Source organism: Thalassophryne amazonica, chromosome 14 (assembly GCF_902500255.1).
Source record: "Thalassophryne amazonica chromosome 14, fThaAma1.1, whole genome shotgun sequence".
Taxonomy (NCBI): domain Eukaryota; kingdom Metazoa; phylum Chordata; class Actinopteri; order Batrachoidiformes; family Batrachoididae; genus Thalassophryne; species Thalassophryne amazonica.
Window position 1 is genome coordinate 66,985,426 of NC_047116.1, and position 23,772 is coordinate 67,009,197.

The 23,772-nt window shown below is 43.5% G+C and overlaps 1 protein-coding gene across 3 annotated transcripts in view; it reads right to left on the reverse strand.

Moving 5' to 3' along the window:
* The window catches only part of raph1a (Ras association (RalGDS/AF-6) and pleckstrin homology domains 1a), a 356,622-nt gene extending 336,585 nt beyond the window's left edge, over positions 1-20,037 (reverse strand). For all 3 annotated transcript variants that reach the window (XM_034185831.1, XM_034185828.1, XM_034185829.1), the window contains exon 1: positions 19,838-20,037. The gene's annotated coding sequence lies outside the window, so the exon portion shown is untranslated. The remainder of the gene's footprint in view (positions 1-19,837) is intronic.
* Positions 20,038-23,772: the final 3,735 nt, after the last annotated feature.

Here is a 23,772-nt window from a genome sequence, read left to right on the forward strand (position 1 = left end):
GGAAAGAACGAGGAGGAGCCCCACTGTGCGCGCTCCGCCCCTTTCCACCGCGAAAACAGCCGGAACTACTGCGAACTTCGGTCTACGTTCTACTCGCCGACAAAACCGTCTATGTGTAACCAAGCCTTAACTTGAAGACACTGGAGAAGACAGTGGAGTTTATTATAGGAGTCTACATACCCAGCTGGTTTGACACCAAGATCAACTCCAGCTGGACTGAAGGACCCAACCATCTCCTGTACCAGCTACACCAGCTCAGAAGTCAGAGGAAGGAGGTGGACCTTGTCATGCCCACTGTGAGGAGGTCAGCCTGGTATGCCCACAGAGTCCAAGTCATCAGCAGAGAGTTCAGCTGACATGCTTGCACTTGTTTAGTCATAACAAAGTGAGTCTTTCAGGATCCTACAAAATTTTAAGCATAATTACGTCTTCACGTTTTAGAATTCTGCAAATCCATCCTCCGTGTCCAACAGAAATCACCAAACAATGCATGCAGAGCAGAATTAGGACAATACCCACCAATTGTTTAAGTTCAAAACAGAGCAATTCAATTTTATGACCACCTTAAAGGACACGTCGCACGGTTTTCAACATCCCAGTTAACAAGACAACATAAAAGTACTCATGAATGTATTGTCTCCGCACACATGTGCAGATAGTTAGTGGGGACTAATGTGTTTTATTCCTCTCACTCTGAGCGTTAGCTGGTGTATTTCAGGAAAACGTCTCACTCGGCAATTCTCTGCATTTTTCAGTGTGTGACGCACTTATAAGCAAAACAGAAACTTCCGGATGATGGACAGACAGAGGGGAAACGAACCTGCTCCGTCCAAAAACAAAACTTCTGAGCTTTCGTTTGAAAGTGATGGCTCGGATTTACAGACAGGAGACGACACACTTCACCTCCAAACTCATAACTTTTTCCGAGTGTCGGATTTTGGAGCCTAAAGTGTGGATGCTGGTTTACTGAAGCTGTGTACATGTACGTGGGACACCTGACACTGTTTTTACTGACTACCTGGACACAGAGATGGATTTGTTAAATGGACTGCATTTATATAGCACTTTTCCATCTGAATCAGACGCTCAAAGCACTTTACAATTATGCCTCACATTCACCCCGATGTCAGGATGCTGCCATACAAGGCGCTCACTACACACCGGGAGCAATAGGGGATTAAAGGCCTTGCCCAAGGGCCCTTAGTGATTTTCCAGTCAGGTGGGGATTTGAACGCATGATCTTCTGGACTCAAGCCCAACACCTTAGCCACTAGACCATCACCTCCTCCTGTTGTTACATTGGAAAAAAGTCAGAATACATTATTTCCAGGAGTTAATGGATGTTATTTTACGTGCAACAATTGAGAGAGAGTCAGAGCTGCAGCCGGCAATCTCGTGTGTTCGTGTGTGCTTCTTTGATTGTGGGGAATTTACATTTGGAAATAAATCCATAACACAACGGTGAGTCTGGCATGTTCAGGTTTTTACCCCTTTTGTTTTGTGGCTAGATTTTTTTAGTTTTATTATTTATTTATTTTATTTTTTTTTACTTTGAGTGATTGTAAATTTGGAGCTGGAATGTGTGTGCGCTGCGAAGCTCCCTATGTTTGTGCGTGCGCGCTGTGCAGCTGATGAGACACTCATTTTTACTCCGGCAACAGATGATTTTTTTTTAGATTTCATTGATAACAACACTCGCAGCCGGTCTGCTCTGTGTCAGCCTGATCCCGTCAGATCTCAGAAGCTAAGCAGTGCGGCATCTGATTAATACTTGGATGGGAGACCTCTTTGGAACACCAGTGGCTGTGTGTATTTCTCCAGGTAAAACTGGAGTTACGTCAGGAAGGGAATCCAGCGTAAAACTTGTGCCAAATACCAATGCGGATCTGGCTGTATCCGCTGTGGCGAGAGTTGCACCGATCAGGATTTTTTACGCCGATCACCGAAATTTTGATCGGCCGATACCGATCAAGGCCGATACCAATCAAGTACATATTTGGATCATGCCCAAAATAAGAATATAGGTCTAATGTATAGGACTATTTTTGCATTAAAACGTAATGATGAAAACAAAAAACATGCATTGAAATAAAGACACTAGAATAAACTGCCAACTTGTTTTATTACACTGACTTTGTTCTACCAGCAAGCTTTTCTTTTCCATGTTTCATGTTGCTCAGGTTACAGCCTACAGAATGTTGAGAATGTAAAATACAGCCCTCATTCTGTGGGGTTAAAATTGTCTCAATATTTGTAAATGCACACAGGGTGATCTACAAATAATCATTGATTTGCAAATGTGTTCAGATATCCACAAATGCAAATTTCATATTTGTGACCTGTAAATTGGTCTTTGCAAATAATGTTGTATTTGCAAATATAAAACTTAATTTGTAAAAAAAAAAAAAAAAAATTACATTTGTAAAACTGGAAATTGTATTTGTGGATCACCAATTACATGCATTCATCGCTTTCCTCTGACATCATTTTGAGACATTCTTTTCGCGAAATCCACAGATCCACAAACAAATGCCTACTGATTCACAAATACACACTCACGCACACTGGATATCCACTAGATGGCAGTGTGGTTCCATTCATTACACAGCAGTCGATTTAGATCTCTCAGAGCCATTTGACTCATTTTGTCTTCTGATATGAGCTGGACGGACATGGACTACATTAGATGATGGCGACTGCTCTCCTTGTCCGTCCAGCTCATATCAGAAGTCAAAATGAGTTTACGTCACAGAGGAAAGCAAAAACAAAAATAAACAAAACTGTGTTTCACTTTGAAGCTATTCATTCAGACTGGACTCTATCGTTATAACTTGACTCATCAGAGAGCTGCGCAGCGTTTGGAGCTGTGTGAACAGAACGGAGGCCGATTCTCGTTTCTTACTCGCAACAAGACAGGAGTCCCAGTTAGTAACTTTAATCATGACTGACATATTTAGGGATGAAAGTGGTGAAAAAGAAAAAAAGCTGTAAACCAAAATTACCCCCCAACGCCACCCGCACGAAAATGTTTGAATTCTAGAAGCTCTGAAATGCAATCTGGGACTATTCCAGATGATAAACTGGAGTGAGTGCAGCATCCATTTACGAGCTCTATTAGAAAAGTATCCGACCTTATTATTTTTTTCAAAAACCATATGCCAATTCCAATTGGACACTCACACTGTGCACAGCTTCTATGAGGAGTACAAAGATGGCCAATGGCTGGCTCGAAGGTCCGCGGAGTTAACTTTTCAGAAAAAAAAAAGTATGTTTCTATTTCATATCATTAAAAAGTTATTTATAATTTAGTAAAGTTTGGTCTTAGCCGTCGTATACAACGGCGTCGGCCCCAGAGGTTTAAGGAATCGACACCAAACTTGCTATGGTGACTGGGGGCACCAAGGGGGAGGTCACTGGGGTCCTTAGTGCGCGCGCGCGCACACACACACACAGTCAGCTTTATATATTAAAATCACAGCCAGCTCACTGGGGCCCTTGTTTTCACAGTTCACGTGGTACTCAAGTCAGGTAGCAAGCATCAAGCTTTACTTACTACGTTAGTAGTGGCTGGCTAGGGTGGACTTTAATTAGAATCTGAACAGGCCAATGCGCACTGTGTACGTGTTAAGGCTTGTGTATTTTTTTTGTTTTGTTTTTTACTTAAAATGTACCTACTGTGTACAGCATGCAGACTGGTAGACTGTCGATAGGTCTCCCAAGAAGCAAGGGACGTAAGCCCAAGTGCTAAACACATGAAATGTAATAGAACTGGGAAACATCTGCAGAGACATTATATATCCCACAGCACTGCAGTGACATGACATGCTGTCAGCTTTCTATCATCATTCACTTGAGTCTCATGAATGCCACAAATTGCTCTATGAAAATTAATGATGACAACATACACACAATGCAATTCAACACCTTAACTAACAGGACATGAAATATACAATTTGGTGCTTCAGCGTTTCCCAGAATCCCCCTGGCGGCCCCCTGCATTTCCCAGAATGCACTGCGGTGCCAGCAGAGTTCTTTTGTCTCACAGCGCATGTAAACAATGGCAAAGCGAGGATGTGAATGGTGTTGATAGCGAGTTCACGGGCGATTATGATGATGATGATATGTTCTCCCAAGTTGAGAGGGTTATCTAGAGGAGGTGTAGCACCTGTGATGGACTTCTGCTGTGCCCTGATGTTGATTTGTTGTACTTCACGAGATGTGTTACACTATGAGTACTGAGCTCCTGACCCAGGAACTCTGCTGAAACCGACCTCTCGTGTGAGTTACAGGCCGCAAGACGGCGTGAGATTCACAACTGTAAAACACCGAATGACATGGTTAAAATTATTCTCTATTCCCAGTGCGTAGAACAGGTAACTCAGCTACTGTTTAATACAACACATTTTATAGGACAGTACACTGTTGCATCGAAAGCACAATTTTTTACTATTATTTCAATCCTACATCTCCTGTTTACACATTTATTTACTGGAGAATATTGTGAACTGGTTGTACATCTTCTTAATTTTTAGGTCTGTGTAACGCTTATGTTTCCCATGTCAATAAAGCTCCACTGAAATTGAACTGAGACCTACTTCCACAAGGAGAGAAGGGGGAGGCTTACTGCCATGACAACAGAGGGAGACAAAGAGAGAGACCTACTGCTATGAAGACAAAGAAACCTACTACCACAAGGAGAAACATACAGAGGCCTACTGCCATGAAGACAGACTGGCCTACTGTCATGATGACCAACAGACAAAAAGGCCTACTGCCAAAAAGAGAGAGAGATAGTTCGACACTGCCATAGCAGAGAGGCATGTCTACTGCCACGAAGACAGACCTACTGTCATGAGAAAAGAGAGAGAAAGAGGAGTAGGTCTACTGCCATTAAGACACACTTACTGTCACGAGAAGTGAGAGAGAGAGGCCTACTGTCACGAAGAGAGAATGAGCGAGACCTACTGTCATGAAGAGGGAGAGACAGAGGTCTACTACCACAAAGAGAGAGGCCTACTGTCATGGAGAGAGAGAGAGAGAGCCCTACTGTCATAAAGAGAGAGACCTATTGTCATGAGAAAAGAGAGAGAGGCCTACTGTCATGAAAAGAGAGAGAGGGAGGGAGAGAGAGAGAGAAACCTACTGTTGTGAAGAGAGAGAGAGAGGAGCCTACTATCATGAAGAGAGGCCTACTGTTATAGAGAGAGACCTGTCATGAAAAGAGAGAGGAGAGAGATCTACTGTCATGAAAAGAGAGAGGAGAGCGACCTACTGTCATGAAAATAGAGAGAAAGGCCTACTGCCATGAAGAGAGGCCTACTGTCATGGAGAAAGAGAGAGCAAGGCCTACTGTCATGGAGAGGTCTACTGCCATGATAGAGAGAGAGAGAGAGAGAGCGAGAGAGCGACCTACTGTCATGAAAACAGAAAGAGAATACTACCATTGTGAAAAGGCATAATGTCATGAAGGGAGAGAGAGAGGCCTACTGCCATGAAGAGAGGCCCACTGTCATAAAAAGAGAGGAGAGACAGAGAGAGGCCCACTGTCATGAAGAGAGGCCTACTGTCATGGAGATAGAGAGAGAGAGCAAGACCTACTGTCATGGAGAGAAATCTACTGTCATGAAAAGAGAGAGAGACCTACTGTCATGAAGACAGAGCGAGAGAAAGAGAGAGACCTACTGTCAAGAAAAGAGAGAGACAGAGACCTACTGTCATGAAGACAGACCTACTGTCATAAAGAGAGAGAAACCTACTGTAATGAAAAGAGAGAGAGAGGCCTACTGCCATGAAGAGAGGCCTACTGTCATGAAAAGAGAGAGAGAGAGCAGGCCTACTGTCATGGAGAGGCCTACTGTCCTGAAAAGAGAGAGACCTACTGTCATGAAGAGAGGTCTACTGTCATGGAGAGGCCTACTGCCATGAAGAAAGGCCTACTGTCATGAATAGAGAGAGAGAGAGCAGGCATACTGTCATGGAGAGGCCTACTGCCATGAAGAGAGACCTACTGTCATGGAGAGGCCCACTGCCATGAAGAGAGAAAGAGAGAGAGAGACCTACTGTCATGAAGAGATCTACTGTCCTGAAAAGACAGAGAGAGACCTACTGTCATGAAGAGAGGTCTACTGTCATGGAGAGGCCTACTGCCATGAAGAGATAGACCTACTGTCATGAAGAGAGGTCTACGGTCATGGAGAGGCCTCTCTTTGTGGTAGTAGACCTCTGTCTCTCCCTCTTCATGACAGGTCTGAAAAGAGAGAGACAGAAGTCTACTGTCATGAAGAGAGACCTACTGTCAAAAAGAGAGAGAGAGACCTACTGTCATAAAAAGAGAGACAGAGAGAGAGCAAGGTCTACTGTCATGGAGAGGCCTACTGCCATGAAGAGAGAGAGCGAGACCTACTGTCATCAATCAATCAATTTTTTTTATATAGCGCCAAATCACAACAAACAGTTGCCCCAAGGCGCTTTATATTGTAAGGCAAGGCCATACAATAATTATGTAAAACCCCAACGGTCAAAATGACCCCCTGTGAGCAAGCACTTGGCTACAGTGGGAAGGAAAAACTCCCTTTTAACAGGAAGAAACCTCCAGCAGAACCAGGCTCAGGGAGGGGCAGTCTTCTGCTGGGACTGGTTGTTATTAGTTTTTCAGCATCACTCTGAGACAAGACCTTTCTGATTTTAGAGATATTGCGTAAATGCAAAAAAGTAGTCCTACATATTTGTTTAATATGCGCTTTGAATATGAAATTGAAATGCGCTTTTTTTTCCTGGTTCTCTCCTTCAGCCCCAACCAGTCCCAGCAGAAGACTGCCCCTCCCTGAGCCTGGTTCTGCTGGAGGTTTCTTCCTGTTAAAAGGGAGTTTTTCCTTCCCACTGTAGCCAAGTGCTTGCTCACAGGGGGTCGTTTTGATCGTTGGGGTTTTACATAATTATTGTATGGCCTTGCCTTACAATATAAAGCGCCTTGGGGCAACTGTTTGTTGTGATTTGGCGCTATATAAAAAAATTGATTGATTGATTGATTGAATGACATATCCTGATCAAAAATGACTCCAAGATTTCTCACAGTATTACTAGAGGTCAGGTTAATGCCATCCAGAGTAAGGATCTGGTTAGACACCATGTTTCTAAGATTTGTGGGGCCAAGTACAATAACTTCAGTTTTATCTGAGTTTAAAAGCAGGAAATTAGAGGTCATCCATGTCTTTATGTCTGTAAGACAATCCTGCAGTTTAGCTAATTGGTGTGTGTCCTCTGGCTTCATGGATAGATAAAGCTGGGTATCATCTGCGTAACAATGAAAATTTAAGCAATACCGTCTAATAATACTGCCTAAGGGAAGCATGTATAAAGTGAATAAAATTGGTCCTAGCACAGAACCTTGTGGAACTCCATAATTAACTTTAGTCTGTGAAGAAGATTCCCCATTTACATGAACAAATTGTAATCTATTAGACAAATATGATTCAAACCACCGCAGCGCAGTGCCTTTAATACCTATGGCATGCTCTAATCTCTGTAATAAAATTTTATGGTCAACAGTATCAAAAGCAGCACTGAGGTCTAACAGAACAAGCACAGAGATGAGTCCACTGTCCGAGGCCATAAGAACATCATTTGTAACCTTCACTAATGCTGTTTCTGTACTATGATGAATTCTAAAACCTGACTGAAACTCTTCAAATAGACCATTCCTCTGCAGATGATCAGTTAGCTGTTTTACAACTACCCTTTCAAGAATTTTTGAGAGAAAAGGAAGGTTGGAGATTGGCCTATAATTAGCTAAGATAGCTGGGTCAAGTGATGGCTTTTTAAGTAATGGTTTAATTACTGCCACCTTAAAAGCCTGTGGTACATAGCCAACTAACAAAGATAGATTGATCATATTTAAGATCGAAGCATTAAATAATGGTAGGGCTTCCTTGAGCAGCCTGGTAGGAATGGGGTCTAATAAACATGTTGATGGTTTGGATGAAGTAACTAATGAAAATAACTCAGACAGAACAATCGGAGAGAAAGAGTCTAACTAAATACCGGCATCACTGAAAGCAGCCAAAGATAACGATACGTCTTTGGGATGGTTATGAGTAATTTTTTCTCTAATAGTTAAAGTTTTGTTAGCAAAGAAAGTCATGAAGTCATTACTAGTTAAAGTTAATGGAATACTCAGCTCAACAGAGCTCTGACTCTTTGTCAGCCTGGCTACAGTGCTGAAAAGACACCTGGGGTTGTTCTTATTTTCTTCAATTAGTGATGAGTAGAAAGATGTCCTAGCTTTACGGAGGGCTTTTTTATAGAGCAACAGACTCTTTTTCCAGGCTAAGTGAAGAACTTCTAAATTAGTGAGACGCCATTTCCTCTCCAACTTACGGGTTATCTGCTTTAAGCTACGAGTTTGTGAGTTATACCACGGAGTCAGGCACTTCTGATTTAAAGCTCTCTTTTTTAGAGGAGCTACAGCATCCAAAGTTGTCTTCAATGAGGATGTAAAACTATTGACGAGATACTCTATCTCACTTACAGAGTTTAGGTAGCTACTCTGCACTGTGTTGGTATATGGCATTAGAGAACATAAAGAAGGAATCATATCCTTAAACGTAGTTACAGCGCTTTCTGAAAGACTTCTAGTGTAATGAAACTTATTCCCCACTGCTGGGTAGTCCATCAGAGTAAATGTAAATGTTATTAAGAAATGATCAGACAGAAGGGAGTTTTCAGGGAATACTGTTAAGTCTTCTATTTCCATACCATAAGTCAGAACAAGATCTAAGATATGATTAAAGTGGTGGGTGGACTCATTTACTTTTTGAGCAAAGCCAATAGAGTCTAATAATAGATTAAATGCAGTGTTGAGGCTGTCATTCTCAGCATCTGTGTGGATGTTAAAATCGCCCACTATAATTATCTTATCTGAGCTAAGCACTAAGTCAGACAAAAGGTCTGAAAATTCACAGAGAAACTCACAGTAACGACCAGGTGGACGATAGATAATAACAAATAAAACTGGTTTTTGGGACTTCCAATTTGGATGGACAAGACTAAGAGTCAAGCTTTCAAATGAATTAAAGCTCTGTCTGGGTTTTTGATTAATTAATAAGCTGGAATGGAAGATTGCTGCTAATCCTCCGCCCCGGCCCGTGCTACGAGCATTCTGACAGTTAGTGTGACTCGGGGGTGTTGACTCATTTAAACTAACATATTCATCCTGCTGTAACCAGGTTTCTGTAAGGCAGAATAAATCAATATGTTGATCAATTATTATATCATTTACCAACAGGGACTTAGAAGAGAGAGACCTAATGTTTAATAGACCACATTTAACTGTTTTAGTCTGTGGTGCAGTTGAAGGTGCTATATTATTTTTTCTTTTTGAATTTTTATGCTTAAATAGATTTTTGCTGGTTATTGGTAGTCTGGGAGCAGGCACCGTCTCTACGGGGATGGGGTAATGAGGGGATGGCAGGGGGAGAGAAGCTGCAGAGAGGTGTGTAAGACTACAACTCTGCTTCCTGGTCCCAACCCTGGATAGTCACGGTTTGGAGGATTTAAGAAAATTGGCCAGATTTCTAGAAATGAGAGCTGCTCCATCCAAAGTGGGATGGATGCCATCTCTCCTAACAAGACCAGGTTTTCCCCAGAAGCTTTGCCAATTATCTATGAAGCCCACCTCATTTTTTGGACACCACTCAGACAGCCAGCAATTCAAGGAGAACATGCGGCTAAACATGTCACTCCCGGTCTGATTGGGGAGGGGCCCAGAGAAAACTACAGAGTCCGACATTGTTTTTGCAAAGTTACACACCGATTTAATGTTAATTTTAGTGACCTCCGATTGGCGTAACCGGGTGTCATTACTGCCGACGTGAATTACAATCTTACCAAATTTACGCTTAATGTAAATTTTCCTTCAATGTCGCCTGCTCTGGCCCCCGGAAGACAATTGACTATGGTTGCTGGTGTCGCTAACTTCACATTTCGCAAAACAGAGTCGCCAATAACCAGAGTTTGATCCTCGGCGGGTGTGTCGTCGAGTGGGGAAAAACGGTTAGAGATGTGAACGGGTTGGCGGTGTACACGGGGCTTCTGTTTAGGGCTACGCTTCCTCCTCACAGTCACCCAGTCAGCCTGCTTTCCCGGCTGCTCGGGATCTGCCAGGGGGTAACTAACGGCGGCTAAGCTACCTTGGTTCGCACCGACTACAGGGGCCTGGCTAGCTGTAGAATTTTCCACGGTGCGGAGCCGAGTCTCCAATTCGCCCAGCCTGGCCTCCAAAGCTACGAATAAGCTACACTTATTACAAGTACCGTTACTGCTAAAGGAGGCCGAGGAATAACTAAACATTTCACACCCAGAGCAGAAAAGTGCGGGAGAGACAGGAGAAGCCGCCATGCTAAATCGGCTAAGAGCTAGTAGCTACGCTAAGCTAGCGGATTCCTAAAAACAAGTGAATAATGTGTAAATAATTTAGAGGTGATTCGGCAGAAGGAGTGCTTTAGTTAAGGCACGTAAAGATTACACTGGGAAACAAATCGTAATCTAGATAACTAGATCAATCTAACTGCGCAGATTAAACAGCTAACAGATACAGAAAAACACCGCTGTGCTCCGGAACAGGAAGTGATACAATACCGCAGTGAGAGCCAACCACCAGTAGAGGTTGAGAAGGAAAAGAGAGAGAGAGCCCTACTGTCATGGAGAGAGAGAGAGCCCTACTGTCATAAAGAGAGAGAGAGAGAGAGACCTACTGTCATGAGAAAAGAGAGAGGTCTACTGTCATGAAGAGAGACCTACTGTCATAAAGAGAGAGAGAGAGACCTATTGTCATGAGAAAAGAGAGAGAGGTCTACTGTCATGAAGAGAGAGAGCCCTACTGTCATGAGCAAAGAGAGAGAGAGACCTACTGTCATGGAGAGAGAGAGCCCTACTGTCATAAAGAGAGAGAGAGACCTACTGTCATGAGAAAAGAGAGAGAGAGGTCTACTGTCATGAAGAGAGACCTACTGTCATAAAGAGAGAGAGAGAGACCTATTGTCATGAGAAAAGAGAGAGAGGTCTACTGTCATGAAGAGAGAGAGACCTACTGTCATGAGCAAAGAGAGAGAGAGACCTACTGTCATGAGCAAAGAGAGAGGTCTACTGTCATAAAGAGAGAGGAGAGAGACCTACTGTCATGAGAAAAGATAGAGAGACAGAACTGTCATAAAGAGAGAGAGAGAGAGCGAGAGAGAGAGAGCCCTACTGTCATAAAGAGAGAGACCTATTGTCATGAGAAAAGAGAGAGAGGTCTACTGTCATAAAGAGAGAGGAGAGAGACCTACTGTCATGAGCAAAGATAGAGAAACAGAAGTCTACTGTCACAAAGAGAGGAGAGAGACCTACTGTCATGAGAAAAGATAGAGAGACAGAAGTCTACTGTCATGAGAAAAGAGAGAGAGACCTACTGTCATGAGAAAAGAGAGAGAGAGGTCTACTGTCATGAAGAGAGACCTACTGTCATAAAGAGAGAGAGAGACCTACTGTCATGAGCAAAGAGAGAGACCTACTGTCATGAAGACCTACTGTCATGAGCAAAGAGAGAGACCTACTGTCATGAGCAAAGACAGAGAGGTCTACTGTCATAAAGAGAGAGAGACCTACTGTCATGAAGAGAGAGAGAGACCTACTGTCATGAGAAAAGAGAGAGAGAAGTCTACTGTCATAAAAAGAGACAGAGAGACCTACTGTCATAAAGAGAGAGAGACCTACTGTCATGAGAAAAGAGAGAGAGAGAAGTCTACTGTCATAAAGAGAGAGAGACCTACTGTCATGAGAAAAGAGAGAGAGAGGTCTACTGTCATGAAGAGAGAGAGAGAGCCCTACTGTCATGAAAAGAGAGAGAGAGAGCCCTACTGTCATGAAGAGAGAGAGCCCTACTGTCATGAAAAGAGAGAGAGAGAGAGCCCTACTGTCATGAAGAGAGAGAGAGAGAGAGCCCTACTGTCATGAAGAGAGAGAGAGAGATCTACTGTGAGACCTACATGCGGTGCCGCATGGTGCAAAGCAACGCCGTGATGAAGCCTCAAGGGACATGTTCTGGCATGTCCAGGCACATCCACAATTTCTCGGATAATCACTGATGGAAAAACCACCGACAGCTGTCTGAACGCCATCTCAAATCCGTCCTGTGAGACCAAAACGGAGGTGGTTTTGTCTCGCTCCAGTAGCGAATCCATGGTCGTTCAGCCTGTTGATGGAGGCTTCGGAGCACGGCGCACCCCACAGCCGCTGGGGGCCATCCTTAAAGCGACAGTAACACTCCTTATTCTCTACCAAGCCCGTAACATTTTCACCGAAAGCCAGATAAATTTTTCTAATGGTTTCCAGCTGCCAGTCTCTAACAGTTTCTGAAAAAATTCTGATGGAAAAAAAGCCCAAATCATTCCGCGATTTCCTGGCAATGAAACAATGACGAGGGGGCTGGACCACTCCTCACTCAAAGCCTGCTCACAGGCGAATGACGCAACCGATAGGCGTGGAAAAACTCACGCATGCGCATGAGGGTTCAAGCTTGTCTGAGGCAATCACACGTGATTCAAATCCATATGGTTTTTGAAAAAAATAAGGTCGGATACTTTTCTAATAGACCTCGTAGTGAGGAAAAAACAAAACTTTCCGCATTTAAATTCATTCCAGTAGTATTCTGCTCTTACTAGGATGCAGCAGTTTTCAAGTTTGTCAGATAGTTCTGGAGGAAATCACTGAAGAAATTAACACATTAAAAATATGGTTTGACCGAAACAAACTGTCATTAAACTTAAATAAGACAGGGATGAAATGGAGGTGTAAGAGTCACTAGGTGTTCACAGGAAACATTTATTTATGTATGTATGTATTTATTTATGTATGTTCATTGTTAGTTGCTTTTATATTTTCTGTTGTGTTTCTATTCAGGTTCTTTTTGTCTCTTTCTCTAAAATTGTATATAATAATCATTAGATTATTAATATATAAACAAAAATAAATTTAAGAAATATTACAATTTGAAAACAAATGCACCCGAACGTGATGACAGCTGCAAATGCGTAATGCTAACTTTTAACATTGAAAATGCCACAGACATGCTAACGCATTAGCATCGCTCCCGTTTTTAAGTTGTAAAATACATCTATCAACTGTTTCAGAAGACCATAACAGGTCAGTTTAACATAGAAAAGGTAAATAATACTCACAGACGTATGCTCTTTAAGGTTTTAGCGGGGGAAAATTAAGCGAAAGAAAGAAAGTATAAACGAACCAACAGATCGAAGCATTGCTTCAATCTGTGAACCACTGCTTTGATTGGTCCAAGGTTCAGAGCAAAGCCGCACTGCAGAAAAGTTGATCACGGACCCGTTGCAGGGTCTGTAATCAATGTAGAGAAATTATCATTTTCCTGACAAACACCCCCCAAAACAACGGCCACTCTGAAGGACCGATAACAGAATCGTTAAGCACAAAGCTTATTGATGTCGGTGGATCGAATCATTTCTTAACGATACCCGAAAGGAACCGGTTCTCGATACCCATCCCTAGTCACAAGTGTTGAGCGCCTTGGGGCAACTGTTTGTTGTGATTTGGCGCTATATAAGAAACAAGTTGATTGATTGATTGATTGAAGTGTTGCAAATAGCAAATTTCGTGTCTATTTTTGACACCGCAAAAAAAGTCCAGACCGGCGAAGCCATTTTGAAACTACACATGCTCTTGGCTGGGCGTGTCATGACAGGACCAAGCGCTCCCTGCGCTACTGCCTGCACTGTTGTGATCGGTCCTTTTGATCGGCGCATTTTGCCGATCACCGATCAAACGGATCAAGGCGTGATCGGCTGATAATGATCAGTGCCCGATCGATCGGTGTGCCTCTAGCTGTGGTGACCCCGAAAAAAAAAAAAAAAAAACGGGAGCAGCCGAATTGACAACAACAACATTGATAACAACACTCAGAATTAATTGTGCACAAAGCTGATCCTCCAGCAGAGATGGTTAGCAATCAAAACAAAAAGGCCAAGGTAGGGGGCCTACCTGATCAATTTGTAGCCACTTCTGTTTCTGTTTGTCATCGACTGGGAATCTATAAAATGACAGCTCCGCTGATATTTCCAACCTATTGACTTGGTCCCACATCCAGGAACTCTGGCTGTGAGGTCTTGGCTTCAAAAGAAGCTCAGCTGATGCAGACAACCAACGACCACAAACAGCTGACAAAGCGCGTATTTTTTTTTTTTGTTTGGACCCAAAGTTGAAAATCACATGATGCATTACGTCACACTTAACAACCAAATTATAAGAAAACAATGTGATGCATTTGAAAAAAATTAAACCAAAAAACCAGAGTAAATTTGAATGCTATTTGGCCCTAAACAGACTGTACTCCGTGGCAGAATACCTCAGCACTGTGACCAACCCAAAGCTCAGGAAATCCTTGACAATGTACAGACTCAGTGAGCACAGCCTCGCTGTGGAGAAAGGTCGCCACAGACAAACCTGGCTCCCCAGAGAAGACAGACTGCGCACCCACTGCTCACAACACAAGGTGGAGAGCGAGCTATACTTCCAAACCACCTACACCGCTGTACCAAGACATCAGAGACATATACTTCCTACAAATCACATACACCCAAAACGACTTTGAGAGCATGACCAACATCAACAAACTTCTGTATCTGTTGGGTTAAGTACAAAAATGTGAAAACACAGCAGCAAAGTTTGTGAGTTGCTGAAACACAAACAGAAGGAGCAACGGATATAAACCACTGGAAACCTAAAACAGGAGATTAAACTACAATGTCACTTTATCCATCTAACATATAAAGCTGACCGTGCACGTGTGCTTGTGCATGTGCGTTCGCTATGCACAGCCACAGTAATTAACCCTCTGGGGTCTGAGGGCATTTTTTGGACAGTTCACTCGCCTGGCTTAAATATTTTATTATTGCTGTTAACAGCTCTCCCTACATCCCACAATCAAGTTTTATTTCTCTTTTTTCAGGCCAACCTGTGCTTTCAGAATATATATGCCATAGTAGTGTTTTATAAGTGTAATAAAGGTTTACAATCAAAAATAGGCAAGGAAAAAATAAAGCGAAAAATAATTTTCCACACACATTTATTCAAAACACACAGCAAACTATAATAAACAACTGTTTTGACACTTTATAACAATAATTTGAGGTCTTGTGTGAAAACCTGTACAATAAAAAGGTTCAAACAATAAACACAAATGCACATTTTGAATAATATACAAAATGGTCTATGCATTTTGTTGTCCATTGATATGGTAAACAGTGCTTTACACAGAGAAAGCAACAGAGTTATCCAGTAACATTCACATGCAAACTAGTGGAGCAATCATGATAGTTACACACTCTTTGAGCACGTGAGATTGTCATCAGAGGCTCTCCGTTTGCTGCTTCACTGATTGCTGTGCGTAATGGCGCAGGGCGCATGGGGACCAACAGTATGTACTCATTGGAGCACCCATGGGGCTATTCAAATGGGCCAACTAGTAACATATCACTCCTGAAAATGATCTTTGGTTTTTCACGTGAGGTAAATTGCCCTAGGATTGGATTTTGGAAAATAATGTGATGGTGAAACCAATTCCAATTGGACACTCACATTGCGCACAGCTTCTATGAGGAGTACAAAGATGGCCGATGGCTGGCTCGAAGGTCCGCGGAGTTAACTTTTCAGAAAAAAAAAAAAAAGTACGTTTCTATCTCATATTAAAAAGTTATTTATAATTTAGTAAAGCTTGGTCTTAGCCGTCGTATACAACAGCGTCGGCCCCAGAGGTTTAAGGAATCGACACCAAACTTGCTATGGTGACTGGGGGCACCAAGGGGGAGGTCACTGGGGTCCTTAGCGCGCGCGCGCACACACACACACAGCTTTATATATTAAAATCACAGCCAGCTCACTGGGGCCCTTGTTTTCACAGTTCACGTGGTACTCAGGTCAGGTAGCAAGCATCAAGCTTTACTTACTACGTTAGTAGTGGCTGGCTAGGGTGGACTTTAATTAGAATCTGAACAGGCCAATGCGCACTGTGTACATGTTAAGGCTTGTGTATTTTTTTTGTTTTGTTTTTTACTTAAAATGTACCTACTGTGTACAGCATGCAGACTGGTAGACTGTCGATAGGTTTCCCAAGAAGCAAGGGACGTAAGCCCAAGTGCTAAACACATGAAATGTAACAGAACTGGGAAACATCTGCAGAGACATTATATATCCCACAGCACTGCAGTGACATGACATGCTGTCAGCTTTCTATCATCATTCACTTGAGTCTCATGAATGCCACAAATTGCTCTATGAAAATTAATGACGACAACATACACACAATGCAATTCAACACCTTAACTAACAGGACATGAAATATACAATTTGGTGCTTCAGCGTTTCCCAGAATCCCCCTGGCGGCCCCCTGCATTTCCCAGAATGCACTGCGGTGCCAGCAGAGTTCTTTTGTCTCACAGCGCATGTAAACAATGGCAAAGCGAGGATGTGAATGGTGTTGATAGCGAGTTCACGGGCGATTATGATGATGATGATATGTTCTCCCAAGTTGAGAGGGTTATCTAGAGGAGGTGTAGCACCTGTGATGGACTTCTGCTGTGCCCTGATGTTGATTTGTTGTACTTCACGAGATGTGTTACACTATGAGTACTGAGCTCCTGACCCAGGAACTCTGCTGAAACCGACCTCTCGTGTGAGTTACAGGCCGCAAGACGGCGTGAGATTCACAACTGTAAAACACCGAATGACATGGTTAAAATTATTCTCTATTCCCAGTGCGTAGAACAGGTAACTCAGCTACTGTTTAATACAACACATTTTATAGGACAGTACACTGTTGCATCGAAAGCACAATTTTTACTATTATTTTAATCCTACATCTCCTGTTTACACATTTATTTACTGGAGAATATTGTGAACTGGTTGTACATCTTCTTAATTTTTAGGTCTGTGTAACACTTGCTTATGTTTCCCATGTCAATAAAGCTCCACTGAAATTGAACTGAGACCTACTTCCACAAGGAGAGAAGGGGGAGGCCTACTGCCATGACAACAGAGGGAGACCAAGAGAGAGGCCTACTGCCATGAAGACAAAGAAACCTACTACCACAAGGAGAAACATACAGAGGCCTACTGCCATGAAGACAGACTGGACTACTGTCATGATGACCAACAGACAAAAAGGCCTACTGCCAAAAAGAGAGACAGATAGGTCGACACTGCCATAGCAGAGAGGCATGTCTACTGCCACGAAGACAGACCTACTGTCATGAGAAAAGAGAGAGAAAGAGGAGTAGGTCTACTGCAATGAAGACATGTTACTGTCACGAGAAGTGAGAGAGAGAGGCCTACTGTCACGAAGAGAGAACGAGCGAGAGACCTTCTGTCATGGAGAGAGACAGAGAGGCCTACTGTCATGAAGAGGGAGAGACAGAGGTCTACTATCACAAAGAGAGAGGCCTACTGTCATGGAGAGAGAGAGGTCTACTGCCACAAAGAGAAAAAGTGAGAGAGGCCTACTGTCATGAAGAGAGAGGTCTACTGTCATGAAGTGAGAGAGGAGAGAGATCTACTGTCATGAAAAGAGAGAGGAGAGAGATCTACTGTCATGAAAAGAGAGAGAAAGGCCTACTGCCATGAAGAGAGACCTACTGTCATGGAGAGAGACAGAGAGAGCAAGGCCTACTGCTATGAAGAGAGGCCTACTGTCATGGAGAGAGAGAGCAAGGCCTACTGTCATGGAGAGGTCTACTGCCATGAGAGAGAGAGCAGCCTACTTTCATGAAGAGAAAGAGGCCTACTGTCATGAAAACAGAAAGAGAATCCTACTGTTGTGAAAAGAGAGAGGCCTAATGTCATGAAGGGAGAGAGAGAGGCCCACTGTCATGAAGAGAGGCCCACTGTCATGAAAAGAGAGGAGAGACAGAGAGAGGCCCACTGTCATGAAGAGAGGTCTACTGTCATGGAGAGAGAGAGAGCAAGACCTACTGTCATGGAGAGAAATCTACTGTCATGAAAAGAGAGAGAGATCTACTGTCATGAAAAGAGAGAGACAGAGGTCTACTGTCATGAAGAGACCTACTGTCATGAAGACAGACCTACTGTCATAAAGAGAGAGAGACCTACTGTCATAAAGAGAGAGGAGAGAGACCTACTGCCATGAAGAGAGGCCTACTGTCATGAAAAGAGAGAGAGAGCAGGCCTACTGTCATGGAGAGGCCTACTGCCATGAAGAGAGAAAGAGAGCGAGACCTACTGTCATGAAGAGATCTACTGTCCTGAAAAGAGAGAGAGAGAGACCTACTGTCATGAAGAGAGAGAGACCTACGGTCATGGAGAGGCCTCTCTTTGTGGTGGTAGACCTCTGTCTCTCCCTCTTCATGACAGGTCTGAAAAGAGAAAGACAGAAGTCTACTGTCATGAAGAGAGAGAGAGACCTACTGTCATGAGAAAAGAGAGAGAGAAGTGTACTGTCATAAAGAGAGAGAGAGAGAGAGACCTACTGTCGTGAGAAAAGAGAGAGAAAGAGAGAGACCTATTGTCATGAGAAAAGAGAGAGAGGTCTACTGTCATGAAGAGAGAGAGACCTACTGTCATAGAGAGAGAAAGAGAGACCTACTGTCATGAAGAGACCTACTGTCATGGAGAGAGAGAGAGAGAGAGAGAGAGATCTACTGTCATGGAGAGAGAGAGAGAGATCTACTGTCATGGAGAGAGAGAGAGAGAGAGAGAGAGAGAGAGAGAGAGAGATCTACTGTCATGGAGAGAGAGAGAGAGATCTACTGTCATGAAGAGAGAGAGAGAGAGATCTACTGTCATGAAGAGAGAGAGAGAGAGATCTACTGTCATGAAGAGAGAGAGAGACCTACTGTCATGAAAAGAGAGAGACCTACTGTCATAGAGACCTACTATCATAAAGAGAGAGAGACCTACTGTCATGAAGAGAGAGAGACCTACTGTCATAGAGACCTACTATCATAAAGAGAGAGAGACCTACTGTCATGAAGAGAGAGAGACCTACTGTCATGAAGCGAGAGAGACCTACTGTCATAGAGAGAGAGAGATCTACTGTCAGAGAGAGACCTACTGTCATGAAGAGAGAGCGAGAGAGAGACCTATTGTCATGAGAAAAGAGAGCGAAGTCTACTGTGATAAAAAGAGAGAGAGACCTACTGTCATGGAGAGAGAGATCTACTGTCATAGAGAGACCTACTATCATAAAGAGAGACCTACTGTCATAGAGAGAGACCTACTGTCATGAAGAGAGAGAGACCTACTGTCATAGAGAGAGACCTACTGTCATGAAGAGAGAGAGACCTACTGTCATAGAGAGAGACCTACTGTCATAGAGAGAGACCTACTGTCATAGAGAGACCTACTGTCATGAAAAGGGTGGGGGGGTAACTGCTATGTAGACAGACAGATGGGCCTGCATGTGTGATGACGCTAAATTATCGGTCATTTTTCTTTGGGACTGGACGTAGATTTTGCCGGTTCTTAGACACAGACGGGCTGCCACGCCTCGATCGAGCCTCCGGCTCGTTGTCCGACTTACGTACACCGGGACTCCGTGAGTCCAGCTCCAGGGTTCGGGCCTGTGAGAGGAGGAGCAGCAGGAAAAAAGGAGCCGATCTACTGTCCGTGTCCACGCACAGACAGACACAGAGCTTCAATCACAGCCTCCGGCTACATAATCCACATCCAAGGTCAGGGTTCGAACACTCTGACGTCTGCACAGGAAGCGGGACGCAAACACAATGTAGCGGGACGGAGGTGGGCTAACCAGGCTACTTACTGTGCAGATCCCGGATCCAGCGGCGGGGAAACCTCACGCAGGCGTCCGCAGGAAAAAACCCAGTTTGACCCGTAAGGCCCGGCTGGGATAACTGTGGCTTTAGTTCCGGTCCGAACCGTTGATTCCCCTTTTCCCAGATTTCCCTGAATCCCCTCCTGACACTTTGGATCCCAACGCCGCTCACACCACCGTCAAGTCACCGCAATAACACCGAGGTTATTCCTGAAGTGGCTTTCAAAATAAAACGCACCTGCAATGTCATTAAACGAACCCTTAACTTGTCAGGTATTTATCACGTTTACCTAAAATGCTTTCATATGTCCCTCCATCAGTCTGTCTTTTTATGACATGACTGAATGATGACGTAACTATGAAGACGTCCTGCCCTGATGTTATGCTCACAATCGATGGAGACAAACAGTTGGTTTTGTTGCTCGATGGACGTTCTCACGGCGTGCATGCTACATCGCTGTAAGATGTCTTGTAAATTACTTCAGAGGTGTTATTTTGTTACAAGAACAGTGTTTTTAGATTTAGAAGTATTTATTTCTCACTTACCTTTACAACATATATGAGAAACATCCTCCATCATAGACAAATTTGTTTGAGCAAACAACCAGCTGACATAACACTGCCTATTCACTCCAACTGGCAATATTTTGTTCACTCAGTGTTTGCACAAAATAGACTTCATGTCTATTTTGGCCTTGCCGAGCCAGCAGCAGAACGATCTCTGACCACTGCAAAACATCCACTCTGATTGAAAATGAATGGCAAGTCACCGCTTTTCCTCTGACGCTTGTAAGTCATGTGACCGACCTTGAGGCACGTTGGTGTCGAGGCTTCTCACCAGATTCTGTCCCATGAAGCAGATGAGAGTTGATGACTCTTTCTGCATGTGACACCAGTCCTTCACAGGTGACTTCCCCGGCTGACACTGGGACACACTTACAGCTGAGTGGACGGGGACAACGCAGATGAAGGGACTAATCAAAGGACACAGACAGGTGACCTGATGACCTGGAAATGAACCCATGTCTACATACTGGTAGCCTAGCTCCTGACCCACTGAGTTACTGACTGTGATCGTCAACAAATCAAGTTACAGGGACGATCATTCTGAAATGTTAAACATACAGCAGAGGTCTCAAACCGGTTCCAGAAAGGGCTGAGAGGGTGCAGGTTTTCTGTGCAACCATCCACTCCAGCAGGTGATTTCACTGATTAACATCACTTTGAGCAGGTGAAATCAGTTAATCAGTGAAATCACCTGCTGGAGTGGATGGTTGCACAGAAAGCCTGCACCCTCTCAGCCCTTTCTGGAACCGGTTTGAGACCTCTGACATACAGCAAGCCAGTTTTGCCCAATGGTGTTGTTACTCTTGAAACAGTGCATGTGTGCACACACAGTGTGCACATTCAGTCTGCAGCAGTGTGTAGATGGTGTGTGCATACATACTCCTTTAAATATAGCCAAACACACGCGGAACAGACTCTGTTGCAGGAACAGATCCACTGAGTGGCTCAACCTCCCCAACCCCACCGACGGTGGAGTGGGCGCCTGCATGGACTCTCATCAATTATTATTGTGTTATATGTTCTGTATTGTAAACCTTTTTGGTAGCATGGCCTAAGCAGTGGGTCACCCCTTTGAGTCTGGTCTGCTTGAGGTTTCTTCCTCAATATCAGCAGAGGGAGCTCTTCCTTACCACTGTCACCTATGTGCTTGCTCTAGGGGTTGGTAAGATTAGACATTACCTGTGTGAAGCGCCTTGAGGCAGCTTTGTTGTGATTTGGTGCTATATAAACAAAATTAATTAATCAATTTAATTAATTAAAATTAATTAATTAATCAAATGAAAATTGACGAAAACTGAATGCTAAAATTGTCCTTGTCAAAATAGCATTAACAAAACGACAATAAATCAAAGTTTATTCATAAATGGTAAATGGACTGCATTTATATAGCGCTTTTCCATCTGCATCAGATGCTCAAAGCGCTTCACATTAATTCAGGGTTTTCACGTATCCCATAATCCCTTGCGTGCCAGAGAGTCGCTGCAGCCAAAACAACATAAAGAATCCACATGATGACAATTGTAAATGAATATTATACTACAAAAATGTCATTTTTTATGGTTTTCATCATGTTAGTAAGAGACTGCTGCATGATACCCTGAAAACTTGCTAAAACAATTATAACAAATAATCTGTGTCTGCTACGTTTAATCTGAGTGGAATTTAATAAACGGAAACCGAATTTCAGACATATTATATATATCAGTCTGGAACAAAGAAGACAAACAGTGTTGCAAAGAACAATAATCAAGACGTTAAAGAGCAAACTTCACTTTCCCCCAGAACGACATGATCAGGAAGCGATTGTAGCTCACAGCAGCTCCCACTGAAAATAACGGAGAGACAGCCTGTGATTCTCGCATGTTGACATAAAACAAACGCAGTAACAATGTTTATAAACCCAGAGAATATATTCACAAGTTTTAGGCACAATATAAAAATAGTTTTATGTTGCGATGTTAATGCTGTTGTCCGTGTGCAGCGGTTAAAGTGCAGCGTGATCAGAGCATCTCAATGCAGTTTTCAGTGTTACTGAGATCTCTCAGCACAGTGACCTCTCCGAGGTTTTGCAGGATTTGAAACCTGAAAAGCCTCAATGCCTCACATTCACCCCGATGTCAGGCTGCTGCCATGCAAGGCGCCCACTACACACCGGGGACAACTAGGGGATTTAGGACCTTGCCCAAGGGCCCTTAGTTATTTTCCGGTCAGATTGGGATTTGAACCGAGGATCCTCTGGTCTCAAGCCCAACGCTTAACCACTGGACCATCACCACTCCTTCGTCCGTCACACTTATATGTGTAAATTTCTCATAAGACAACACAGAAGAAGAAAAAGAGGAAAAAAGAAGGGCCTTCATTGTTTGTACATACCATACAGTACAAACAACGACATTACAATACAAACAACCCCTGAGAGCAGTGAGCAGCCACAGTCCGGCGCCCGGGGACCAGCTCCACGTTAAATGGTGTCTTGCTCAGGCACAGAGAAAGGAGGAGATTCTAAATAAGCATGTTTTTGAGTGTGGGAGGAAAACCACGCAGACATGGAGAGAACATGCAAACCCCACACAGAAAGAACCAGGCAGGAAGCAATCCCACAACCTTCTTCCTGGGAGGCAGCAGTGCTAACCTTAGCCACTGTGCTGCTAAAAAAATTAATGTCAGGAGTGAGACCAGAAATAACAATCAGAAAACATTAATCAAAAAGAAACTAAGAAATAAAAATGTACTTAAAATGTGTTTTAAGGTCGCTGTTCTTTTATTGTGGAGCACACACAGCCTCACTTCCGCTGGTATACTGTTTGTTTTGACATATTTTTTATTAACAGCGGACCAGAAGAGAAAAATAATCATCGGGAGCGCGTGCCCAAGTCGTGCACGCGCCCTGTTTTGCTCACAGTTCAGCACCAGCTGATGATCTCTAATGATTACTTTGATTTTTATTGTTTTATCAAATTAATTCCCGAGCTCATGCAAGTAAGGACGAAGCAGCTATGGGGCATGCGCTCCGTGCGCCCACACGCACACGCAGTCTTTGAAGTGGTCCAGTGGACGGTTTTCTCAGCCTTCGTCTGCCATCTAGTGGTCACTCAGTGGCGGTGTGTTGGTTTCTTTCGCCTGTAAGACGTCGTAGGGACAATAACTATAATGATGTAAATTAGCAGAGGTCCGTGTCTGTTCGGGTGAAGAGTTGTCACAAAACTGTCCATGTTTTACGTTTTAAAAACAGAAATTATGCACAGTGTGAATCAGCACTTCAATGCCAGTGTCGCTGACCGAATGGTCCCCCTAAAAATCGGTCCGCCCTGCCTTCACTGTGCATGCGTCATTAGCTGCGGTTCTCGGATTATCAC